The sequence below is a fragment of the Rousettus aegyptiacus genome, unplaced genomic scaffold, assembly GCF_014176215.1.
Source record: "Rousettus aegyptiacus isolate mRouAeg1 unplaced genomic scaffold, mRouAeg1.p scaffold_m13_p_9, whole genome shotgun sequence".
NCBI classification, from domain to species: Eukaryota; Metazoa; Chordata; class Mammalia; order Chiroptera; family Pteropodidae; genus Rousettus; species Rousettus aegyptiacus.
In genome coordinates, this window is record NW_023416312.1 from 29932315 (window position 1) to 29944815 (window position 12501).

A 12501-nucleotide genomic window follows, 5' to 3' on the forward strand; every position below is an offset into this window, starting at 1 on the left:
AGGAACGACTCTCATTAGTTATCTTCTATCCTTGGCCTTGAGAGTGAGCATCGGCATGGAGTTGGGGTAACAGAGGCCACAGACTACAGAGGACTCTAGGAAGGTTCTATAAGCACCATAGATTGGTACCAGGGTAGGGTTGGTGTTCGATCTGACTAAAATTTTATGATGTGATTCAGTCAGACTAATGAAAATATCTACCTATTACCCAGAATGTCACACCAGCTACCATAACTGGGTACTTTAGGGAGATCGTTGGTGGCTACTTACCAGAAACATTCCCCAAGGTTTCCACCTTACCGCTGAAAAGCTTTGTGGAACAGCCAACTCCACATTCAGGTCAACTGTTTTTTTTTTCTTAATTCTTGAAGTCATCAAGTTTTACTAAACATGAAACTTGTCTATTGCAAATACTTTCTTTTTCTACTTGATGACATCGGAGATCTTATCAAGAATACTGTAGCAATACAAGTGGAATGAAGCTAAACCTCAAAGGGGTATTCCCTATCGCTTCAGTCAGTGAGCAGTGTTTGCTCCTGAGGTCACAGGACTGAAAAAAAATGAAAAGAGAAAATATGTACTGAAGGCTTAGAAGTGGCCGCAACTGTTATTATCAGAGAAAAGTTAAGTCAAGATAAGTAACCTGCCCAAGATCACGGGAATCAGGAAGGGCCAGCATTAAACTTCCAACATGGATACCTTTAATTATACAGCAGTACTGCTTCTTGCAACAGAGTTTATGGAAAATAAGGCCTAGAAGTAGTAGAAAGCATTCAAATACACAAGACTAGGGTTACCACCTACCACATATGAGGAAAAAAAGAGGAATCAAGTAGATCATGAGCTTGTTGATTTGCCTCTTTCTCTTCCACTTCTTCCACCTGTTTCTGCCCACCAATCCTAGCGTTTGTCCCTCCACTCCTTGTTAATCCATTCACTCCCTGCTTTCCTATTTATCCTTCACGTAGCCCACCCACTTACTTTTAACACAGAGACCCACCCTACTCCATATTTGTTGCTGTGAAGACTTGACAAGCTAGCACATTTTTACACTAGAACTATATAAATTACAATGTGCCATTTAAATACGAGGTATTATTTTTTTTTTACTCACTTGATGTCCTACTTGGAGTGGCCTATGACTCCTTAAGGATCAGAAGAAATGGAACCTTATTTACCATCTTAATCATTTTAAGTGTACATTTCAGTAGTGTTAATATATTCACACTGTTGTGCAACCAATTTCCAGAACTTTTATATCTTGCAAAACCAAAATACTATTTCCATTAAATAATTCCTCATTCTCCTCTTCCCCAGCTCCTGACAACCACTATTCTACTTTCTGTCTTTATGAATTTGACCATTCTAGATACTTTATATAAGTATAATTATACATTATTTGTCATTTTGTGACTGGCCTATTTCACTCAGCATGATGTCCTCAAAGTTCATCTACATGTAGCATGTCAGAACTTTCTTTCATTTTAAAGCTGAGTAATACTCTGTTGTGTGTGTATGTGTATACACACACATACATACACACATACATGAGATATAAAATACATGTATATATAATACATGATATATATTATTTCGTTTATTCATTAATCCATCAGTGAACATTTGGGTTGATTCCACTTATTCTTAGAGCTTTTGAAAATAAGTACCACTATTAGTTCACACAGAAAAGAGTGACCCTAACTCTTTCTGACTTGCTTCCTACTCTGCCCTGTCACTTGTGTGTCAGAAGCTGACCTTTCTCCTGCTCTTTCTACTATGCCCTCCTCTTTGCCTTGGGGATGGTTTCATTCCTTTGCTGTCCTTTTCCTCTTAGTCTTGTATATGTCCCTGCTCCCTGCCAACCACTCCCAGCTCTGGGCTCTGCACTTTAATATTTTTTAAATTTTTTTTATTGAGGCATAATTGACATATAACATTGTGTAAGTTTAAGGTATACGACGTATCGATTCGATAAACTTATATATTGCAATATGATTACCACCATGGCAGTAGCTAACACCTCTATCACATCACATAATTATCATTTCTTTTTTGTGGTGGGAGCAATCAAGATCTAGTTAGTGTCTCAGCAACTTTTAAGTTTCTAATACATTATTGTTGGTTATAATCACTAAGCTGTGTGAGCCCTTCATTTTACACACCAGATTCTAACCCTGGGCTTCTGGAAGACTTTGTCACCATTTCTTTCTCTATGCATCATGCCCTCTACCAACTCCTGGCAGATGCTGGTTCTTCGGCCCAATGGTCCATCGAATAGAGGGCCTTTCCAAGTCAGTAAATTCTTCTGACGTGGTCCCCTGCTGCCACCTGCTGGCTGTCACCATGTTTCTATGGGCCTGTTTCCTATTCAAGGGGTTAGCCCTTCCCACCCCATCATCCATCATGAGATAAGACTTGCAACTACTTAAATTTTTTCCATTCAGTATTTTCACCCTGTCCCATTTTTAACAGAAAGACCCTTTAGCAAATGTGGGTGCAGGTTACACATAGTCTTATCAGCCTTGCCAAAATGTAGAGGAAAAAATCTCCTCTCTGTATTTGGGTGTTTCATTTTGCAAAGACGCCAAAGAAGAGTCCCAAAATGTGTATCAGTTCTCCTTATCTCCCTGGAAGCAGTTGTATCATATTTAAGTAAGTTGAATTATGGATTATATGTAAAATACTAAGTATCAAGTTTTCTTTGAAACTCGTAATGTTTTGAAAATCTTTTTAAAACATTTCAATAGAAAACAAGATTATTTGTCATTAAAACAGACAAAAATAAAAATAAAATCTATAGAAATACAACAAGAATTACTTTACAGACTCTTGGGCCCATTTCAAATAAGGTGAGCCAAGAATAGAAAGTAGATTTTGTGGATGAAACTAGTTTGTGAATGGGCAAAACTGAAAACACGTAAAGGTCCTTAACTCCTGGGCATTGGGAGTTAACGAATTAAAATTAAGTGTTACTGACTACATCTTTATACATTATTCAATGTTTCTTTCACTCACCCACTCATCCTCATGGCTTCCTGCTTTGCCTTCCCACTTCACATTGCACTTGCCTCCATTATACATATATGACAGGCACCCATCCTGTTATGAAATTCTGTCATGACAGGTGTGGTCATTGGCACTGGAAGTAATATTTTTAAGGGTAGTGTAAGAGTTAAGAATAGACATGGATGTCAAAGTTGATGGCAGAGTTCGAGTAATGTTTTGGGAATTCAGCCTTGGGAAAGATAGTGGTTTTCTTGTGGTTAGGGAGAAGGAATTAGATTACAGTTTAATCTAAGGAGTACAGAAGGAAAGAGGCAAATGTCAGTTAGTGATGGCTTCAGAATTTGCTTTGACAGGAGGGTCTACAGTGGTAATCTGTGGTGAAGGAATGTCTTTGGGGATCCGTCTTGGAGCTGCATTTGTCTAACAACATATATAAAACAGAAAATGTTGATCAGCATTCCACAAAATGGAAGGAGCTGATGAAGAGAATGGGGCAGGGGTTTGGGGGGTAGGCGCTTCAATTCTTCCATTGGTCACTGTGTTCCTCTGCATTCTTCTCTGATCAGAGGTAAAAGTGAGAAATTGGACTCAGTTCCAGGCAACAGGTTGGTAAATATCTCTAGGTGTATGGAGACCTTTCTCTTAGCTAGATTGAACTAAAGAAATAAACAAAAATTACATAAAACTTCTGTTGTCTGAAGCATTCTGCTGGGACTCTAGAGCCACACCAAGATTATGAGTGGGAAGTCAATCTACAAACATTGTCCTGAAAGGTAAGAAAAGGAGGTTTTTAGTTAATGTATCATGAAAATGCCATCATAGATTTGATATTTTCAGGTGGAGAAGCCAGGTGGATCAGACAACACATTGTCAGGCGAACTTGTTCTTGCCATAAGAGACTGGTGATGGACATGTTCAATTGTTTGCCTTGTCATGTGTCAATGCTACCAGGGGGAAACATATGCTAGTAGGCTGAATCAGTAGGAAACATCTCAAGAAATATTGTCAAATCTTGATATAAGAAAAATTATCAATCAGATTTAATATTACAAAAATTCCAATTCCTGGTCAATGACTTAATGGTGATTTTGTGCTCCGCTTTAGCATACATTATTTCATTTAATCCTCACAACAATCATATGAAATCTATAGCATACCATACTTTCATCATCATTGTCATTATCATTTTACATAAAAAGAAAGTGAAGCTCAGGAACATTAACTTGCTTATGGTCACAAGATTTCTAGGACTTAAACTCCAGCAGTCTGACCTCAGCGGTCGTGCTCTTAAACATGCTTTCTGGGGCCCCTAAGTTCACTTATAAAACTTCAATACAGTAAAATGTATACATGCATGCCTCACTTTGAAAAAATGTATGTGATGACAATGTTGGTTACCTACCCAGCATCCATCCCTTATCCTGCTTCTTGAAGGAATCCAATTTTATTTATATATCTGCCTCTTCCTGTTCAACCCATGTAATTTGCGTGAAGATGACTCAACTTGAAGGGAGAGTCCTGAGAAGTCTAGGCCAGTTATGCTAATCCCTTCATCCTTGCCAGGGATGCAAAACCTTAGGTTTAAATTATCAATCCAGCATTTCCCCTGGAAACCGATATGTCTCCAGTGGTGGGCTCATGACCCAAACTGGCCCAAGAAGTGTCAAGTAGAGAACATTTATTCCTTAGTTTTATTAAAGATATTCCCTTCTCTTCCCTTCCCTTTCCTTCCCTTCCTTTCTCTCGCTCGTTCACTCGCTTGCTCGCTTGCTCGCTTGCTCGCGCTCGCGCCCTCTCGCTCTCGCTCTCTCTCTCTCTCTCTCTCTCTCTCTCTCTCTCTCCCTTTCTCTCTCTCTCTCTCTCTCTCTCTCTCTCTCTCTCTCTCTCTCTCTCTCTCTCTCTCTCTCTCTCTCTCTCTCTCACACACACACACACACACAGCGCTGTCAAAATGAGATTTCATCTTGCATTAACCATCCCAAGAAACAGTTGAAAAACCAAACCTATCCCAACCATTCTAATAGCAACTTTTGCAGCAGTTACAGATAAAGAAACCTGTAAGCTGGGACAAGACCAAAGTCACATACCCTCTCTTCTCTTCTTGCCTTCGGACAACCCCAATCCTGCTTTGACTCAAAGTTACCTAATTTTGAGAAGCAGGTGGGAGCAGTACACCAGCAGATCGAGCGGGGGAAGAATTTTATCATTTTCTCATTGAACTTGTTTACTATTGATGATACCTGATGACGATAAAAAGCAGAGTGACATATTATTATTTTAAATTCTCTATAAAAGTGAGCCCCTTATTGCCTGTATCTGAGATGAGCCATTCCCACTGGACCACCTTCCCACTTGGTATCCAACTGAGTCTGTCTTTTTCTACCGGTTCAAGATATCATTTTCATTATATATCAATTTCCATTTCTGGATTTTCTCTTTGATTCCATTGGCCCACCTATTCACATGTTAGTTCCAATCTTAAGGTTTATAATTTAATATCGGATTGTTCTGGTCCCCTATTATTGCTCTTCCTTTTTTTTCAGATTTTTTCATGCTACTTTTTTCCATATGAATTTTGGTATCAGCTTGTTTAGTTCTAATCCTCAACTTTATAGTTTTTTTCTTAAGGTTTTCTCTTCGGATGGTAATTGATATTTGTGGCTTCTGGTTTTAACTATAATTTTAATCAAGTTTAAATCAGAATATTTGAACCTTATAGTCTTTATTTGACATTACAATGTCTCTCATCTGCTGAGGTTGGGGAAAACTTTTCAACGATTCTATTTCTTATTATTTAATTTTTTTGAATTTTAGTTGTTCTTTGAATAGGTAATAAACTCTCTTGGCAAACCCCTGTCTCCTAGACACCCAGTTCCCTCATGAAGCAACTTACATTGCCAGGTTTTTTCAGAGAGTGTCTATGAATATATAAGCAAATATATGGATATATTTTTCTTTATTCTGTTTATATATAAATGGTAGCACACTTCATGCCCTGTTCTGCCCCATGCCTTTTCTACCTAACAATATTTTCAGGAAATCATTCCAAATTAGTACATAAAAACCTTACTCCTATTTCTCATGACTCATAGTATGTCACTGAATAAATGTACCACGAAGTAACACTATTACTATTCATTCAGATTGTTTAAAGATTTATTGCTATTGCATATTATCTGGTTCCATTCATATGAAATTCTAAGTATTGCAAGCTAATCTATAGCAACAGGAAGCAGATCAGTGGTTGCTTGAGGTTTAGAGATGGAAATAAGGGACATGACATCATCGAAATTCATTGAATTGTATACTTTAGATAAGTGCACTTTATTGCACTTAAATTTTACCTCAATAAAGTTGCTTTTAATAAGTCTATTGCTATTACAAGACTTCTGTAGTAACATATCTATCTATATATATATATGTATATATATATATGTCCATTACCTCCATTTCCACATGTTTTCTCAATTATTTATTATGATTACACACAATCTAATTTTGTTTCCTTTTGAAAAGAATGATTTGGGTACAAATCCAAAAAGATACTCATTTGTTTATGTAGCTGTTCATTTGGTTTTTGTCTGTCTCCCTCACCTCACACCCTGCCCCTTGTCTATTTCATTCACCACCTCATCCACAGAGCACAGAATGATGCCTAGCACAAAGTAGGTGTTCAATAAAATGTCTGTTGAAAGAAACACATTAAAATTTACATTTTCAGTCTTCACTTCTAGGGATTCTGATTCAGTATGTTCGTGACAGGTCTTGGAAATCTGTAGTTTTAATAAGCTCCCTCAGGAAATTCTGGTGCCAACCATGTTTAGAACAGTGCTTGAATTTAGACCACCCAACTTCTCACCGAAGTAACTGCAGCAGAATTCCTCCTTCCTGTGTGCCACGCCCCCTCTCTTTTCAATTTTTAAATTAAAGTATAGTTGGCATATAACATGATAAAATTTCAGGTGTTACAACATAGTTATTTGACATTTATATATTACAATGTGATCTCTTAACTAAGTCTGGTAACCATCTGTTACTATGAAAATTTGTCACATTGTTATTGACTATATTTCCTTTCAACTTTTTCACCCAACCCCCACCCACCTCCCCTCTGGCAACCATCATTATGATCTCTGTTTCTATGAGTCTATTTTTGTTTTATTTTTTAGTTCATTTGTTTTGTTTTTTTTTAGATTACACATGTAAGTGAAATCATGCAATATTTATCTTTCTCCATCTGACTTACTCCACTCAGCACAATACCCTCTAGGTCCATCCATAGTGTTGTAAATGGCAAGATTTTGTTCTTTTTTATTGCTGAGTAATATTCCATTGTGTGTGTGTGTGTGTGTGTGTGTGTGTACACTACATCTTCTTTATCCATTTATCTATCAATGGATACCTAGGTTGCTTCCATTTCTTGGTTATTGTAAGTAATGTTCTAATGAGCGTAGGAGTGTATATATCTGTTTGAATGAGTGCTTTTGCTTTCTTCAAATAAATACCCAGAAGTGGAATTGCTGGGTCATGTGGTACTTTTAATTTTAGTTTTTTGTGGAATCTCCAAACTGCTTTCCATAGTGGCTACAACAATTTACAATTCCACCAACAGTTCCCTTTTCTCCATATCCTCACCAACATTTGTCATTTGTTGACTTTTTGATAATAGTCATTCTGACAGATGTGAGATGGTATCTTATTGTGGTTTTTATTTGCATCTCCCTGATGATTAGTGATGTTGAGCATTTTTTCATATGTCTGTTGGCCATCTATATGTCATCTTTGGAAGTATATACTATGCTCATGGATTGCAAGAATTAATATCATTAAAATGTCCATACTACTCAAAGCAATCTACAAATTCAATGCAATCCCTATCAAAATATCAATGACATTCTTCTCAGAACTAGAAAAAATAATGCTAAAATATATACGGGACCACAAAAGACCATGAATAGCAACAGCAATCTTGAGAAAGGAGAACAAAGTTGGAAGTACTATGTTCTCTGATTTCAAACTATATTACAAAGTCATAATAATAAAAACAGAATGGTGCTAGCACAAAAACAGACACATAGATCAATGGAACAAATAGAGAGCCCAGAAAAAAACTTTTGCTTATATAGTCAATTAATCTACGACAAAGGAGACAAGAATATATAATGGAGAAATGGCAGTCTTTTCAATAAGTTGTGTTGAAAAAGCTGAACCCCTTTTTGAAACATTGCAGTGTTGTGGTAGATTGTTTTCAAAGATTGTTACTACAATCCCTTCTTCCCTGAATACTTTTTTAAATGCGATTTTCCAGCTCTTCCCGTGAAGAGGTGGAGCCTATTTCTCTCCTCTTGAATCTTGTCTGGTGTTGTAACTTGCTTTAAACAATGGAATATGATGAATATGATGCTGTGGAAGTTCAAGGCCTAGGACTTAAGAAAATATGAAGCCTCCATTTTTGCTCCTTTGGAAGCTATGTGGAGAGAAATGAGGCACCCAGTCGAAAACCTCCGCCAAGGTCCCAGACATATGAATGAGTTCATCTAGTATCCTTCAGCCCTTGTGGAACCATCCTAGCTGGCACCACACAGAGAGGAGCCCAGCGGCCTCTGCTAAGCCTTGCCACAATTCCTAACCAACAGAATTGTGAGGAATTAAATGGTACTTGTTTTAAGCCCCTACGTTTTGGAGTGGATTATTACAGTTACAGATAACTAAAACAGATGGTGTTATATTGCTTCCATATAAAGTCCTAAATCCTTAAAGGGCTTGAAAGGCCTGTGATGATCTGGCCCTTAGTCACCTCTCTAACTTCACCTCATGCTATCACTCCCCGATCCAGCAAAACTTACTCAAGACCCTAGACTTCAGATGCCATTTCACTATGCTCTTGACTTTGGAGTAAGATAACCCTGGAGTTGTTCAAATTGTATGACCTTGGTTAAGTGACCAAGATTCTTTTGGTTTCATTTTCCTCATCTTTGAAATAAGAATAATAATAGTACTGACCTCACAAGGCACAGACCATTGTGTGAATTCACCAAGAAAATGCATGATGTACATATAGAATAGCACCAGGCACATAGACAGCACACAATAAATGTTATAATAATAATAATATTTGTCTTGTAATTGTCTATTTATGTTTTTCCCCTCTAGACTGTAAGCTCTGTGAGGACAACAGAGACCATACTTTGTCCAATTTCGTATCCCCAATGTCAATAAATAATTGTTAGATACAGGAATGAACGAACGAATTAGCAAGGGAGTAAATAAACAAATTTATTCTTAATATGATATAAATGAACAGAACTGCTAAACATACGTGGATTGGTGTTGACCTCTTTTTCCTCAAGAACAGAGCTTCAGATGTTAGCTAATGTTACAGTGATAATTACTTTGCAATATATGTGTATTAAACAAATTTTACACCTTAAATTTACACAATGTTATATGTCAATTATATCTCAATAAAGCTGGGAAAAAAAGAACAGAGCTTCAGGCATTTGTTAGCTCCACTTATTATAGAAATGTGGTAAAGTTGTCTCAAGATCCTGATTAGATGAGATCATAGAGAATGTTGAAACTGATTCTTTGATTGTGTGTTTCTTTGTTTTGACGTTTTTCTTCCAGTATAGATAGTATACTTGGGATCTCGGTTAATTTTTCCACTGAGAAGACCACATAAATCTCTTAATTTTATTAGTAAGGGCTTTCTTTGGCTTTAACGTGTATCATTTATCTGTTGACAACAAATTGTATTGTTGTGATGGGAAGAAAGCCATTTTAGTGGAGTTTTTGTTTGTTTGTTTGTTTTTAGAGAAAATGCAATTTTCTATTTACCATTTCTGCTTTTAGCTTCTGCAAAGCTTTTCATTTTTGTTTTTGACAACAAGAGTGAACCAATTGCTGGTAGTCAAGGAGATAGGATCATTACTGCAGTCTAAAAGCTGAAAACATTCAGATGTGTCACATTATTAATTAATCTGCTGCATTATTTTTCCATCCTCTCTTCATGCACAGTCCCTTGCTACCCTGGTTATTAACAAGTAGTATAATTTATCCCCCAGAGATGCTCAGAGTGACACAATTGTATTTTTTAAAACAACACTACAAAACAAGACAGGAAAATATCATATATTTTATAACACCAGAGCCTACTTATAAAATTAAATAATCAGGTGTTTATGACAATTTAATAGTGACTCACAACTTATTATGAAACATGAAAAATTCCTATGAGGTAGAAATTTTTGAGTTCGTTTTCTTTGTTTTTGTTTATTTGTATTTTTGTTTTTTACAAAAAGAATCTTAGCTTCTTCCCTGCTATACTCATTGTTCCCACTACTTCTCCCTCCAGTCACTCTTGAACACACTCTAGTCAGGCTTTTGTGCCTACTTATATACCTAAATTGTTTTTATCTAAGTCCCTAGCTACCTCCATGTAACTAAATCCCAAAGTCACTTCATTCTACTTGAAAGACTTTCTTCCCTTGGCCTCTGGACTCTTCTCCTACCTTGCTAGTTATCCTTTATTAGTTTTTTTTTTTTTTAAATTATTTAGGATTCACAAGAAACTGGAAAAATACTACAGAGAGGTCCCCTGTACACTTCACACAGCTTTTCTCAGAGATGGCATCTGACATAACCACAATATATAGTCAAAAAGGAAACTGACATTGGTACAATAAAACTACAGACAGTATTTGGATTTCACCAGTTTTACATGTGCTTATTTTGAGAGGGAAGAGTAAAGTAGAGATTCATGTACCAATCACCACAATCAGGACACAGAACAATTTTCATCATCACAAAGAAGCTTCCCCTTTTATATTCATACCCTGTCCCTAGCCCCTGACAGCAACAAGTCTGTACTCATCACCAAAATTTTGTTATTTCAAGAGTATTATATAAATGGAATCTTTTGAGATTGGCTTTTTTTTTCACTCGGCTTAATACCTTTATAATATAAGACAAAGAAAACAATTCAAGTTGTTATGGATATTAAGAGTATATTCCTTCTTCTGGCTGAGTAGCACTCTATCGTATGGATATACTAGTTTGTTTATCTATTTGCCCATTAAAAGATATTTGGACTGTTTAGAGTTTTTGGTGATTACAAATAAAGCTGCTATGAACATTCTGTATAAGTAATGCATATTTTTCTCTGCTTCAAGATTTTTTTTTTTTGGTCTTTAGTTTGCAGAAATTTGATTATGATGTGTCTGTGGATTTTGGGGGATTATTTTGTTAGGATTTGCTCAGCGTCTTGAATTTTAGGTTTATGTCTTTTACTAAAAGATGTTACTGTCCTACAGGTAACTAAGGCTCTGTTAATTATTTTTAATTTGATTTTCTTTCTTTTGTTCATATTGGATAATTTCTTTTGAACTGCCTTTAAGTTCACTGATCTATTTCTCTGGCACTTTCATTCTGCTATTAAGCCCATCAAGTGAGTTTTTTTTTATTTCAGTTATTGCAGTTTACAGCTCTAAACTTTCCATTTCATTCATTTTTATATCTTTAACTTCTTTGCTGAGACTTTCTATTTTTTCATGTTTCAAAAATGTTCATAATTTCTTGTTAAAGTACTTTTATTATAATTGCTTTAAAACTGTTGTCAGATAATTCCAACATCCATATTATCTTGATGTTGGCAGCTGTTGATTGTGTTTTCTCATTCAAGTTGAGATTTTCATGGTTCTTGGTATGATGAATAATATTTATTGTATCCTGGACATTTTGAGTATTATTTTATGACTCTATTCCTATTCAAATATTCTACTGTAGCAAGAAGTAAACTCATTTAAGAATACACTTCTTGGCCCACTTTTGTGGGCTGTAGTCCAGCTATCCATTTAGATTCAAAACCTTTGTAATTCTGTTTTGGTCTGTTCAGGTATGTGCTACCCAGAACATACTTCAATCTGAAACCTGAGTGGTGTGCCAGACGTGTTTAGTTTGGAAACTTTTGCTGTATTGTTTCGGGTCACTTTCATGCACTGGCTGCTCAGAAATCTGCCCAGGGTTTCATAATTTTAAAAATCATTTTTTTTAGCTCCCTCTCTCACCAATCCTTCTTCCACTGTCCAGTTGGAAAAGGATAGGGTATAGCTTTATTCATAGTGTTCACCTGGAATTGAGCATGTATACAGTGATCAAAATGTTTCTGTCGTGCTGAGCCACACCTTTCCTGATCCTTTGGTGCAATTTTTGTCTGTGACTGTTGACATTTCTGGATTTGGAGCCTCTCCAGTGCCCAGGCCTCAATATATAGGAGACAAAACAGACATAAAACACACACGTAACTCACCACTGCTTATTTCTTAAGTCCCAAGGTTCCCAATCTCCATTTCTCAATCTTTTTGAGTCTTCTAATTGTTACTTTATCAATATTGTCTATGTTTTTTTAATTAATGAGTCGAATAGGGTGGAAAGTGCTTACTACATCTTGCCTGAAACTGAAAGACCATTATCAGCTTTTTAAATTTTTTTTAGGGT